This window comes from Schistocerca nitens, chromosome 1 (assembly GCF_023898315.1).
Source record: "Schistocerca nitens isolate TAMUIC-IGC-003100 chromosome 1, iqSchNite1.1, whole genome shotgun sequence".
Lineage (NCBI taxonomy): Eukaryota > Metazoa > Arthropoda > Insecta > Orthoptera > Acrididae > Schistocerca > Schistocerca nitens.
The window spans coordinates 344,226,005-344,238,118 of NC_064614.1; the positions used below are offsets into that span (position 1 = coordinate 344,226,005).

Genomic DNA, 12,114 nt, shown 5'->3' on the forward strand with positions numbered 1-12,114 from the left:
GTGTTGGACCTCCTCGACACGAAAATTCGTTGGAAGTCCTCTGCATAAATTTTGAGCCCTGTTCATAACAGCGAAAGCGTTGCCTGTGCAGGATTTTGTACACGAACTGACCTCTCGATTACGCTCAATAAATGTTCGATTGGATTCATGTCGGGTGATCTGGGTGGCCAAATATTTTGCTCGAATTGTCGAGAATGTTCTTCAAGCCAGTCGCAAACAATTGTGGCCCGGTGACATGACGCATTGTCATCCATAAAATCTCCATCTTTGTTTGGGAACATGAAATCCATGAATGGCGGCTGCAAATGTTGTCCAAGTCAGTGGTCGGTTCAGTTGAACGAGAGGACCAAGTCTATTCCATGTAAAGACAGCCCACAGCATTATGGGGCCACCACCAGCTTGTACAGTGACTTGTTGACACCTTGGCTCCATGGCATCGTGGGCTCTATATCACACTCTAAAACTAACAACACCTCTTACCAACTGAAATCGGGACTCATCTGACCAGACCACGGTTTTCCAGTCGTCTAGGGTCGAACCGATATGGTTATGATCCCAGGAGAAGTGCTGAAGGCGATGTCATGCTGTTAGTAAAGGCTCTCGCGGCGGTTGTCTCCTGTCATAGCCTATAAACGCCTAATTTCTAGGTACCATCCTGTATTTCATGCAGTGCTGCTTGTCTGTCAGCAAGAAGAACTCCACGCAAACGCCGTGGCTCCTGGTCGTTTAAATGAAGGCCGTCGGCCATTGCGTTGTCCGTAGTGAGACGTAATGCCTGATATTTGGTATTCTCGGCACACTCTTGACACTGTGGATCCTGGAATGTTGGACTCCCTAACAATTTCCGAAATGGAATGTCTATTCGTCTAGCTCCGGCCACCATTTCGCATTTAACGCCTGTCAATTCCCGTCGTGCAGCTATGATCTCTTCGGAAACATTTTCACATGAATCACATGAGTACAAATGACAGCTCTGTCAGTGCACTGCCCTTTTATACCTAATGTACGAGATACTGTCGCCATCTGTATATGTGCTTATCGCTGTACTACGACTTCTGTCACGTCATTGTACGACTGTGTTTGAAAACAGCGACTCGAGATGTTTGTCTTGTTACAGTGATCCCCAGCAACGTGGCTGCCTGAGCAATTCAGAAGGCATTTTTCATGATGGAGTTCTACAGGAGCGACTCCGGAACAGCATTGCATCGGCAATACAGAACCACATCCGGAAGGCTGTACCTACTAGACAATCCATTCACTAATGGATACAGAAGTTTAAGGAAACAGGATGTCTTTTTAAAGCCAAAAGCACTGGACGGCTATCAATATCCGAAGAACAGGTCGATTGGTCCTTATAAGTCACCGTCACGTGTCAGTCTCGAGCTAGGAATTCCACAACCAACTGGTCGGAGAGAACCTAGGAAATGCCTGCAAATGAAAACATATCGGATTCACTTGCTCCAAACCGTTACACATTGTGACAAACTTTAGCAGAAACAGGTTTGCATTGATATGCACACTTAATGGAAGAGGACGAATTCATCTGTAGGATGATTTTTAGCAGTGAGGCTACCTGTCACCCAAACGATGCAAAAAAAGCAGCACAATGTGTGAATGTGGGGAGCAGAGAATCCCCACAATGTCGATGAACGTGTCTGTGGTTCCCCAACGGTTAACGCGTTTTGTGCTTTGTCGAGGCAAAAAGTGTATGGACCTTTCTTTTTGCAGAGGCTACCATCGACATTTTACAGTTGTGGCTGATGCCGCAGTTGCAAGAGGGTCGTGATAATTTCATTCTTCTACAGGATAGCTCTCCATCACACTTCCACAATGATGATAGTGAGTACGCGGACACTGAGCCACCACGACGATGGATCGATCGTGCTCCAGCTGGCAATCTGCAGTGAGTGGCATGCCCCCCCCCCCCCCCCCCCAACCACCTTCTCCAGACCTGACACTGTGATTTTTATCTTGAGGTTTCTATATATACCGGTTGGTTATAATTAAAGAGCACCTACTTACGAACGTCCAGTGCGGGATGTAATTACCGCATGCCAGCGAAACTTGATAGATATGCTCATGTGTTAAAGTATAACCTATCCACGAAGGAAAAAATGTGTTCCAATTTTGGCCACTAGGTTCAAATCTGGCGCTGTACAGCATCTCGTTGACATCTCCAGTGCTCATGTTGGATAAATTGTGCAAGCGGCGGTAAATAATAAAATCAACTTTTTGCCTTTCTCACTTGTTTGACTATTTCTGACCACGTACTGTTTGTAAACCATTACGTAAAGACACATTTTATATCTGTTTCTTGCACTCACAGCGCCAGATTTGCACCTGGCGCCCAAAATTGTAACTATTTTTTTTCGAGTGTAAATCAGTCCCACATGTCGGGGAAACGCGGAAAACAGTGTAGTCATTGTACTAACGCGAAAACGGAACGATTTATCTGACGCCCTAAAGGGCATGATCATTGGCTTTCGGGACAACGGCGGAAACGTTTCCGAAATGGCTGAGTTTCTAAACTATTCGCGTGCCGCTGTAGTTAAAGTGTAACCATGTGTGGCAAAATGGAGCTATCTAAAACTGATGCCAAGGCAACTGTGGTGCACCAGGGCCATAAATGACAGGAGGGAACGACGACTGCAGAGATGTGTTCAAGCGAACACACGTGCAGCTATTGGGCAACTGACCGTCCAGATGAACCAAGGCGATATCACAGTTTACCATTGGCGATTTACAGCGAGTGCGTATGGACCTCCGCAATAGGTGCCTGGTTCATGCATCCATGCTGATCGCTATTCATCGGCGACAAAGGGCATTTTGCACGCTAATACCGTAGCTGGACGTCCACTGAGTGGCGACAGGTTGCCTTTCCAGATCAATCACGTTTTAAACTCCATTAGACAGAGGGCCGTTGGCGTGTACGGCGTGAAACGTCTGAAGCAAACACCATGCAACAATCGTTGGAAGGGTCCAGGCAGGAGGGCATTGCCTGAATGATCTCGTCATTCTGGAACGCACAATGAATCAAAATAAGTGTGCATCTGTCCTTGGGTACCGTGTCCACATCCACACGCAGTTTGTTTTCCCTCAGCACAGGGGCATCTACCAGCAGGACAATGCAACGTGTCGCACAGCTCGCAGTTTACGTTCGTGGATCATAGAGCACCAGGATGAGTTTAGTCCATTCTCCTGACCATCAAACTCACTGGATTCAAACACAGTCGATAGCCTATGGGATCACCTCGATTGTGCTGTTCGCACCATGGATCCTCAACCAAGAAACCTAGCGCACTTGGCCGTAGCACTGGAGTCACCATGGCTCTACATTTCTGTCGGTGCATTCCGGAGCCTCATTGACTCTCTTCATGCATGTCTTGCATTGGTCTGCGCTGCAAAAGGTTGTTATTCAAGTTTTTAACAGGTGGTCACATGAATGTGATTGGACATTGTAGAAACAAATACGTAACTCAAGTACGATACCTGTATTTATTAGTATGACTGGCACATCAAGTGCTATGATCATTGACTTTGAGTGTTGATACATGCTTTGTAGCGGGAAGTACAGGCAGTACTACACGTTGAACTTAATCTGGACTCACCACAACACTGGCCCATGTTAAATGGCATTCCACATTTTCGTGAGTCGTCGCTGTTTCCTTGTAGACTTCTTTTTTTCACATTTACCCGCAATGGAGTTAAGTCTCATAAGTTTGAAGGCCATTTTGTATCTCACGAGCAACTCATCCGGCGGTCTCCAAATGTTCTGTTAAGCGCTGTAATTATCAATGCTGAGTTGGTGGGAAAGCTGCCGTGTTCGTCCATCATGGATTGCCTTATTTCCAGTGGCGTGCCTTCCGATAACTGCGTAGCACCTCTGTGAGGGTCTGTAGCTACTTGTGACTTTTTGCGGTCTTATCGATAAAACAAGGACCAATGTGTCAGGAAACGCGGCTTACACAAGCACGGATCAAAGGAGTAATTATTTAACAAATAAATGTATGCAAACTGCAAATAAAGTAGCACCTACAAAGAATGCAAAAGAAAATCTCAAATGGAAGAACACAGCAGCGAGGGTTGAACTTAAATAGTGGCAACTATTTATTCACAACCGATAGAAAAGAGTTATATGCTTTCACTTGTCACTTTCCTTCAAAGTCGCCACCAGCTTTATGTAGAACCCGTTGCTAGCGATGTGGAAGGGGTGGTATACCGTTAGCAGAGCCCGTCCTGTTGATGGTACAAAATGGAGCAGTCTACTGCCTGTCGAATCTCTGGATCAGTTCTGAAGCGAATGCCTCGAAGTGGTTCCTTCATCTCCGGTATCAAATCAAAGTCACAAGGTTTTAAGCCCGGGGAGTATGGTGGATGGTATAGTACTTCCCAGTCCCATCGACCGAACAGAACAGCCGCAGCTTGCGCTGTATGCGCACGCGCATTGTCGTACAAAATGATGGGTGGGTTGCGTAGAAAGTGTTGCCGCTTCTTTCGCAAAGCTGGTCGCAGTTGATGCTCCAAAAACGAACAGTAATACTGTGCACTGACTGGTTGCCGTGTAGGAACGTAATGCGTTAGGATAACACCATCACAGTCGTGCACGAGAATCACCATAACTTTCACCATACTGGAGCTCTGACGCACTTTCGACTTTCGCAGCGACCCATAATGACTCCATTCCTTGGATTGGCGTTTCAGTTTTGGCTTGGTGGTATTCGCTTCAGAAATGTTCCAGAGATTCGACATGCAGTACACTGCTCCATTCGTACCATCAACAGATCAGGCCCAGCAAACGGTATACTAAGCCTTCCACATCGTGGGCAACGGGTTCTACACAACGCTGGTGACTACTTTGAAAGACAGTAACAGGTGCAAACATGTAGCTCTGTTGTATCGGTTGTGAATAAATAGTTGCCACTATTTAAGGTCCAACCATCGTATTAAAAGAGGAAGCTACAATTTCAAGAAAACGATAATGTGTAGGAGACGCTGAATTAAATGATATTCGGAAATATTGTCGAGAGCAATTGAGGTGATACAAGGAAAATATATTGAGGTTCAAATGGCTCTGAGCACTATGGGACTCAACTGCTGTGGTCATAAGTCCCCTAGAACTTAGAACTACTTAAACCTAACTAACCTAAGGACAGCACACAACACCCAACCATCACGAGGCAGAGAAAATCCCTGACCCCGCCGGGAATCGAACCCGGGAACCCGGGCGTGGGAAGCGAGAACGCTACCGCACGACCACGAGATGCGGGCATATATTGAGGAAAACAACTAAAAACAACAGTATGAATGAAACAAAACAGAAACTTCTGTTGAATAGATACCACATTTTTTAGTTAAGATCGCATATACCACAATAAACCAACAAGAAAAAATTTGCACACACATACCAATCCAACTCAAAAAATATTTTACAAAGTAGTGCTCGACAGCTGCCTTATGTTTCATGAAAGACATATTTGTATAGCCGTACCGTGAAAGCAAAGGGGAATATACATCCGTAATTTTTCCCGAGGACATGCGGCCCTGCTGTTTGGTTACATGATGATGGGATCCTCTTGGATAAAATATTCCGGAGATAAAATAGTCCCCCATTCGGACCTCCGGGCGGGGAATACTCAGAAGGACGTCGTTATCAGGAGAAACCAAATTGGCGTTCTAAGGATCGGTGCGTGGAATGTCAGACCCCTTAATTGGGCAGGTAGGTTAGAAAATTTAAAAAGGATAAATGGATTGGTTACAGTTAGATATAGAGTGAATTAGTGAAGTTCTGTGGCAGGAGGAACAGGACGTCTGGTCAGGTGACTACAGGGTTATAAATACAGCATCAAAAAGGGGTAATGCAGGAGTAAGTTTAATAATAAATAAAAAATAGGAGTAGGTTCAATAATGAATTAAAAAATATGAACGCGGATAAGCTACTACGAATAGCATAGTGAACGCATTATTGTAGCCAAGATAGACACGAAGCCCACACCCACCATAGTAATACAAATTTATATGCCAACTAGCTCCGCAGAAGAGGAGGAGATGGAAGGTATGTATGATGAGATAAAGAAATTATTCAGATAGTTAAGGGAGACGAAATTTAATAGTCATGAGGGACTGGAATTCAATAGTAGGAAAAGGAAGAGAAGAAAATGTAGTAGGTGAATGGATTGGGGGAAAGGACTGAAAGAGGAAGCCGACTGGTACAATTCTGCACAGAGCATAATTTAATCACAGCTAACACTTGGTTTAAGAATCATGAAAGAAGGGTGTATACGTGGAAGAGACCTGGTGACACCGAAAAATTTAATATTATATACTGGAAAGACAGATATTTCGGAATCAGCTTTAAAATTGTAAGACACTTCAGGGGCAGATGTGGACTCTGACCACAATTTATTGGTTATGATCTGCAGATTAAAACTGAAGAAACTGCAAAAAGACAGGATTTTTAGAAGATGGGACATGGATAAACTGAAAGAACCAGAGGTTGTAGAGGGAGCATTATCGAACGATTGACGAGAATGGTGGAAACGAATACAGTAGAAGAAGAATGGGTAGCTTTGAGAGAAGAAAAAGTGAAGGCAGCAGAGGATCAAGCAGGTAAAAAGATTCGGACTAGTAGAAATCCTTGGCTAACACAAGAGATAATCTAATCGATGAAAGGAGAAAATATAAAAATTCAATAAATGAAGCAGGGGAAAGGGAATACAAACATCTAAAATATGAGATAGACAGAAAGTGCAAAATGGCTAAGCAGGAATGGCTAGAGGACAAATGTAACAATGTAGAAGCATATATCACTAGGGGTAAGATATATTCTGCCTACAGGAAAATTGAAGAGACCTTTGGCGAAAAGAGGACCACCTATATGAATACCAAGAGCTTACACGGAAAACCAGTCCTGAGGAAAGAAGGGAAAGCAGGAAGGTGGAAGCAGTATATAGAGGGTCTATACAAGGGAGATGTACTTGAGGGCAATATTATGCAAATAGAAGAGGAAGTAGATTAAGATGAGAAGGGAGAAATGATACTGCGTAAAGAATTTGACAAAGCTTTGAAAAACCTTAGGCACAACAAGACCCCAGGGGTAAACAACATTCCGTTAAAGCTACTGATAGCCTTGGGAGAGCCAGCCAAAATAAAACTCTTCCATCTGGTGAGCAAGATGTATGAGACAGGCGAAATACCCTCAGACTTCGAGAAGAATATAATAATTCCAATTCCAAAGAAATTAGGTGCTGACGGATGTGAAAGTTGCCGAACTACCAGTGTAATAAGTCACGATTGCAAAATACTAACACGAATCTTTACAGAAGAAGGGAAAAACTGGTAGAAGCCGAACTCGGGGCAGATCGGTTTGGATTCAGGAGAAACGCAGGAACACGGGGCGATTCTGAACCTACGCCATCTCATAGAAACGTTAAGGAAAGACAGACTAGGTTTCTAGCATTTGTAGATATAGAGAAAGCTTTCGACAATGTTGACTGGAATACTCTCTTTCAAATTCCAAAGGTAGCAGGAGTAAAATACAATTTGTACGGAAACCATATGGCAGTTATAAGAGTCGAGGGCAGTGGTTGAGAAGGGAGTGATGCAGGGTTGTATCCTATCCCCGATGTTATTCAGTCTGTATACTGAGCAAGCAACAAAGGAAAAAATATGGAGTAGGAATTAAAGTCCAGGGAGTAGAAATAAAAACTTTGAGGTTTGCTGACGACATTGTAATTCTGTCAAAGACAGCAAAGGATTGAAAGAACAGTTGAACGGAATGGACAGTGTCTTGGTTCAAATGGCTCTGAGCACTATGGGACTTCACATCTTAGGTCATCAGTCCCCTAGAACTTAGAACTACTTAAACCTAACTAATCTAAAGACTTCACACACATCCATGCCCGAGGCAGGATTCGAACCTGCGATCGTAGCAGTCCCGCGGGTCCGGACTGTAGCGCCTAGAACCGCACGGCCACCGCGGCCGGCGACAGTGTCTTGAAAAGAGAAATAAGATGAACATCAAGAAAAGCAGAACGAGGATAATGGAATGTAGTCGAATTAAATCAGTTGATGCTGAGGGAATTAGATTATGAAACGAGACATTCAAATTGTTAGATGGGTTTTGCTATTTGGGAAGAAAAGTATCTGATGAGGGTCGAATTGGGGAGGATATAAAATGTAGGCTGGCAATGGCAAGAAAAGCGTTTCTGAAGAAGAGAAATTTGTTCCCTTCGAATATAGATTTAAGTGTCGGGAAGTCTTTTCTAAAAGTATTTGTAAGGAGCGTAGCCATGTATGGCAGTGAAACGCGGATGATAAATAGTTTACACATGAAGAGAATAGAAGTGTTTGAAACGTGGTGCTACAGAAGAATGTTGAAGATTATGTGGGTAGATTACGTATCTAATGAGGATGTACTGGACAGAATTGGGGAAAGCGGAATTTGTGGCACAACTTGACTAGAAGAATGGTTGGTAGGACATGTTCTTAGGCATCAAGGAATCACCAAGTTAGTATTGGGGGGCAGCGTGGAGGGTAAAAATCATAGAGGGAGACCAAGAGATGAATAGACTAAGCAGATTCAGAAGGATGTAGGGTACAATAGTTATTTGGAGATGAAGAAGCTTGCACAGGATAGAGTAGCATGGAGAACTGCATCAAACCAGTCTCTGGAAAGAAAACCACAACAACAACAGCCCTCAGCTCCTGTCAAATGCGTTTTTATGTTGCTAGTAGTTTCGGTCATTTAAATGAACGGTCTGCTAGCACCGGTCAAGAATCGTTGTAGCGTTTTACTTTCTGGTGCAGTACATACAGCTGCCTTAATATTAAGTTAAACAGACAAACATCTGTGTTGACAAGTAATGACAGCAGTTGTTCTTGCATGCTGACCTTACTATTAAGGCTACAATTTGTAATGCATCAGAAAGAAAAACACTGTAACAATTTTTTTTGACCAGTGCTATAAGCTAATATCATCTTACTAAGGGTTTTGACAGCACCTGGTGGTCCAACTATATAATAATTGTTATGACCGGACGAGACTAGAACTGCCTGGCTGTATTTGCGAGTTCTTCGAATATTCTGGGAGACGGCGGCTCTAAACAACAAAATACGAAATATTAGTTCACTTTATTACGTGAATGAATAAAAATATGTACTTAACTTGACTCAAATCTTTACCACAGGAGTGCTTGGTGTTTACAACTACACACATCAAAAAAAGTTTTGCATCAGCCCGGCAGCCAGAACTCCTGAAGATAGACGTTGACTGTGGATATTGTATCACAGACACAGTCCCTTTGTCTGTTCGGAGATGTCACTAAACTCACCCAAATATGTAAACAAGCATGCATGAGCAGCGCCTATTAGACGGAGGGGGTCCGACAGCCGATCAGTTCCAGTCGTTCCACTAGAAAGGAGGTACACGGGTCCTGTTGTCTGTAGTTCAACCATGCCTAGACGGTCAGCACCGCGGTTCGATCGCGTCCGCATTGTTACTTTGTGCCAGGAAGGGCTCTCAACGAGGGAAGTGTCCAAGCGTCTCGGCGTGGACCTAAGCGATGTTCTTCGGACGTGGAGGAGATACAGATAGACAGGAGCTGTCGATGACATGCCTCGCTCAGGGCGCCCAAGTGCTACTACTGCAGTGGATGACCGTTACATACGGATTGTGTCTAGGAGGAACCCTGACAGCAATGCCACCCTGTTGAATAATGCTCTTCGTGCAGCCACAGGATGTTGTGTTAGGACTCAAACTGTGCGCAATAGGCTGCATGATGCGCAACTCCCGACGTCCATGGCGAGGTCCATCTTTGCAACCACGACAGTATGTAGCGCGATACAGATGGGCCCAACATACCAAATGGACCTCTCAGGATTGGCATCATGTTGTCTTCATTGATGAGTGTCGCCTGAACGCCTTAGACACATTGTTCAGCGCGTGCAGCTAGGTGGAGGTTCCCTGCTGTTTTGGGGTGGCATTATGTGAGGACGACGTACAACGCTGGTGGTCATGGAAGGCGCAGTAACGGCTGTATGATACATGAATGCTATCCTCCGGCGATAGTGCAACCATATCAGTAGTATATTTGCGAAGCATCCGTCTTCATGGACGACAATTCGCGCCCCCATCGTGCACATTTTGTGAATGACTTCCTTCAGGATAACGACATCGCCCGACTAGAGTGACCAGCATGTTCTCCAGACATGAACCCATCGAACCCGCCTGGGATTGATTGAAAAGGGCTTTTTGTGGACGACGTGACCCACCAACCACTCTGAGGGATCTACGCCTATTTGCCGTTGAGGAGTGGGACAACCTGGAGCAACAGTGCCTCGTTGAACTTGTGGATAGTATAACACGACGAATACAGGCATGCCTCAATGCAAGAGAATGTGCTACTGGGTATTAGCTTAACCGGCGTGTACAGCAATCTGGAGCACCACCTTTGAAGGTCTCGCTGTATGGTGGTAATGAAAATGGCGGAAATGATGTTTATGTTGATCTCTATTCCTATTTCCTGTACACGTTCCTGATTTCTCGGAACTGAGGTGATACACAACTTTTTTTTAATGTGTGCATAATTGGCAATTATAGCATCACTCGATCCACTGGTTAACAAACACTCCTCATGAAGTACAATGTTCAACATTTTCAGAAGTACGTTTCCATGTGAGACTTGAATAACTCTTTAGTCGTACTCAATGATACTGACTGCTTCAGCTGAGATCACAAACTGGGCGGAGCGCTTCCATACTCGGCTCTATGCCGAACACGGTGCGAGGGCGCTGCTGTGTTGAGAGAAAGGGCGTGTCTACTTCAGCCTCTCCCATCCGTCGTTGCGGACTGCAGCGCAATATCGCTAATGTCTGTGGTATCGATGACCGTAGTCGATTTTTGTGCCACACTGAGATCTCTGGATGATATCACAACTACATATTTCATGAAACTTCTTAAAAAACTTATATCGTGCGAGAGATGAACAAAAAAGTAATGGCCGGCCGCTTTGGCATAGCGGTTCTAGGCGCTTCTGTCTGGAACCGCGCTGCTGCAACGGTCGCAGGTTCGAATCCTGCCTCGGGCATGGATGTGTGTGATGTTCTTAGGTTAGTTAGGTTGAAGTAGTTCTAAGTTCTAGGGGACTGATGACCTCAGATGTTAAGTCCCACAGTGTTCAGAGCCATTTGAACCATTTGTAGAAGAGGCCACGAAGCAAACAAGTGAGTAAGGTAACAAAATGGCTCTAAGCACCATGGGACTTAATATCTGAGGTCATCAGGCCCTACACTTAGAACTACTTAAACCTAACTTACATAAGGACATCACCCTCATCCATGCCCGAGGCAGGATCGAACCTGCGACTGTAGCAGCCACGCGGTTCTAGACTGAAGCGCCTAGAACCGCTCTGCCACAGCAGCCGGCAGAAAGGTAACAGACTGGAGAAGAAGACGCAATTATAACCCTATGTTATTGTGGTCTTTGGTCAGAAGACTGGTTTCCTGTACCTCTCCATACTACTCTGTTCTGCAGAAGTCTCTTCATCTGTTCCTAAGTACTACAGCCTACATCCGTTTTAACCTGCTTTCCTTAGTCGAGGTTTGGTTTTCCTCTACAATTTTTACCTTCCATACTTCCCACCATTAACAAATTAACAATTCTTTGATGCTTTGTGATGTCTCTTATCACTTTAATTCCTCTTTTGGTGATGATTTAATATAAAGGTCTTTTCGACCTAGCCCGATTGAGTATTTCACTGTATATTCTATTTACTCACAAAATCTTCGTAATTATTCTGCAACACCGTATATCACACACTTCTATTTTCTTCTTAGCTTTACTGATTGTCATCCTGTCGTCCACGTTTGACTTCTGTGCAAGGTTACACTCCAAACAAATACTTTCAGAAAAGAATTCGTAACACTTAAATTTATATTCGATGTTAACACACTTCTCTTTTCCAGAAAAGCTTTCCTTCTTATTGCCAATCCGCATATTAAATCCTCTTTACTTCTAGCATTGTAAATTTTTTGCAGACCAAATGGCAAAACTCTTCTACTATGTTTAGTCACTCATTTTCTAATACAATTCCTTCACCTTCACTTAATTTAATTCTA

At 44.2% G+C, this 12,114-nt stretch overlaps 1 protein-coding gene across 1 annotated transcript in view; it reads right to left on the minus strand.

Moving 5' to 3' along the window:
* LOC126235656 (CD63 antigen-like) overlaps positions 1 to 12,114 on the minus strand; it is a 79,097-nt gene that overhangs the window by 18,662 nt on the left and 48,321 nt on the right. The gene's annotated exons all lie outside the window — the stretch shown is intronic.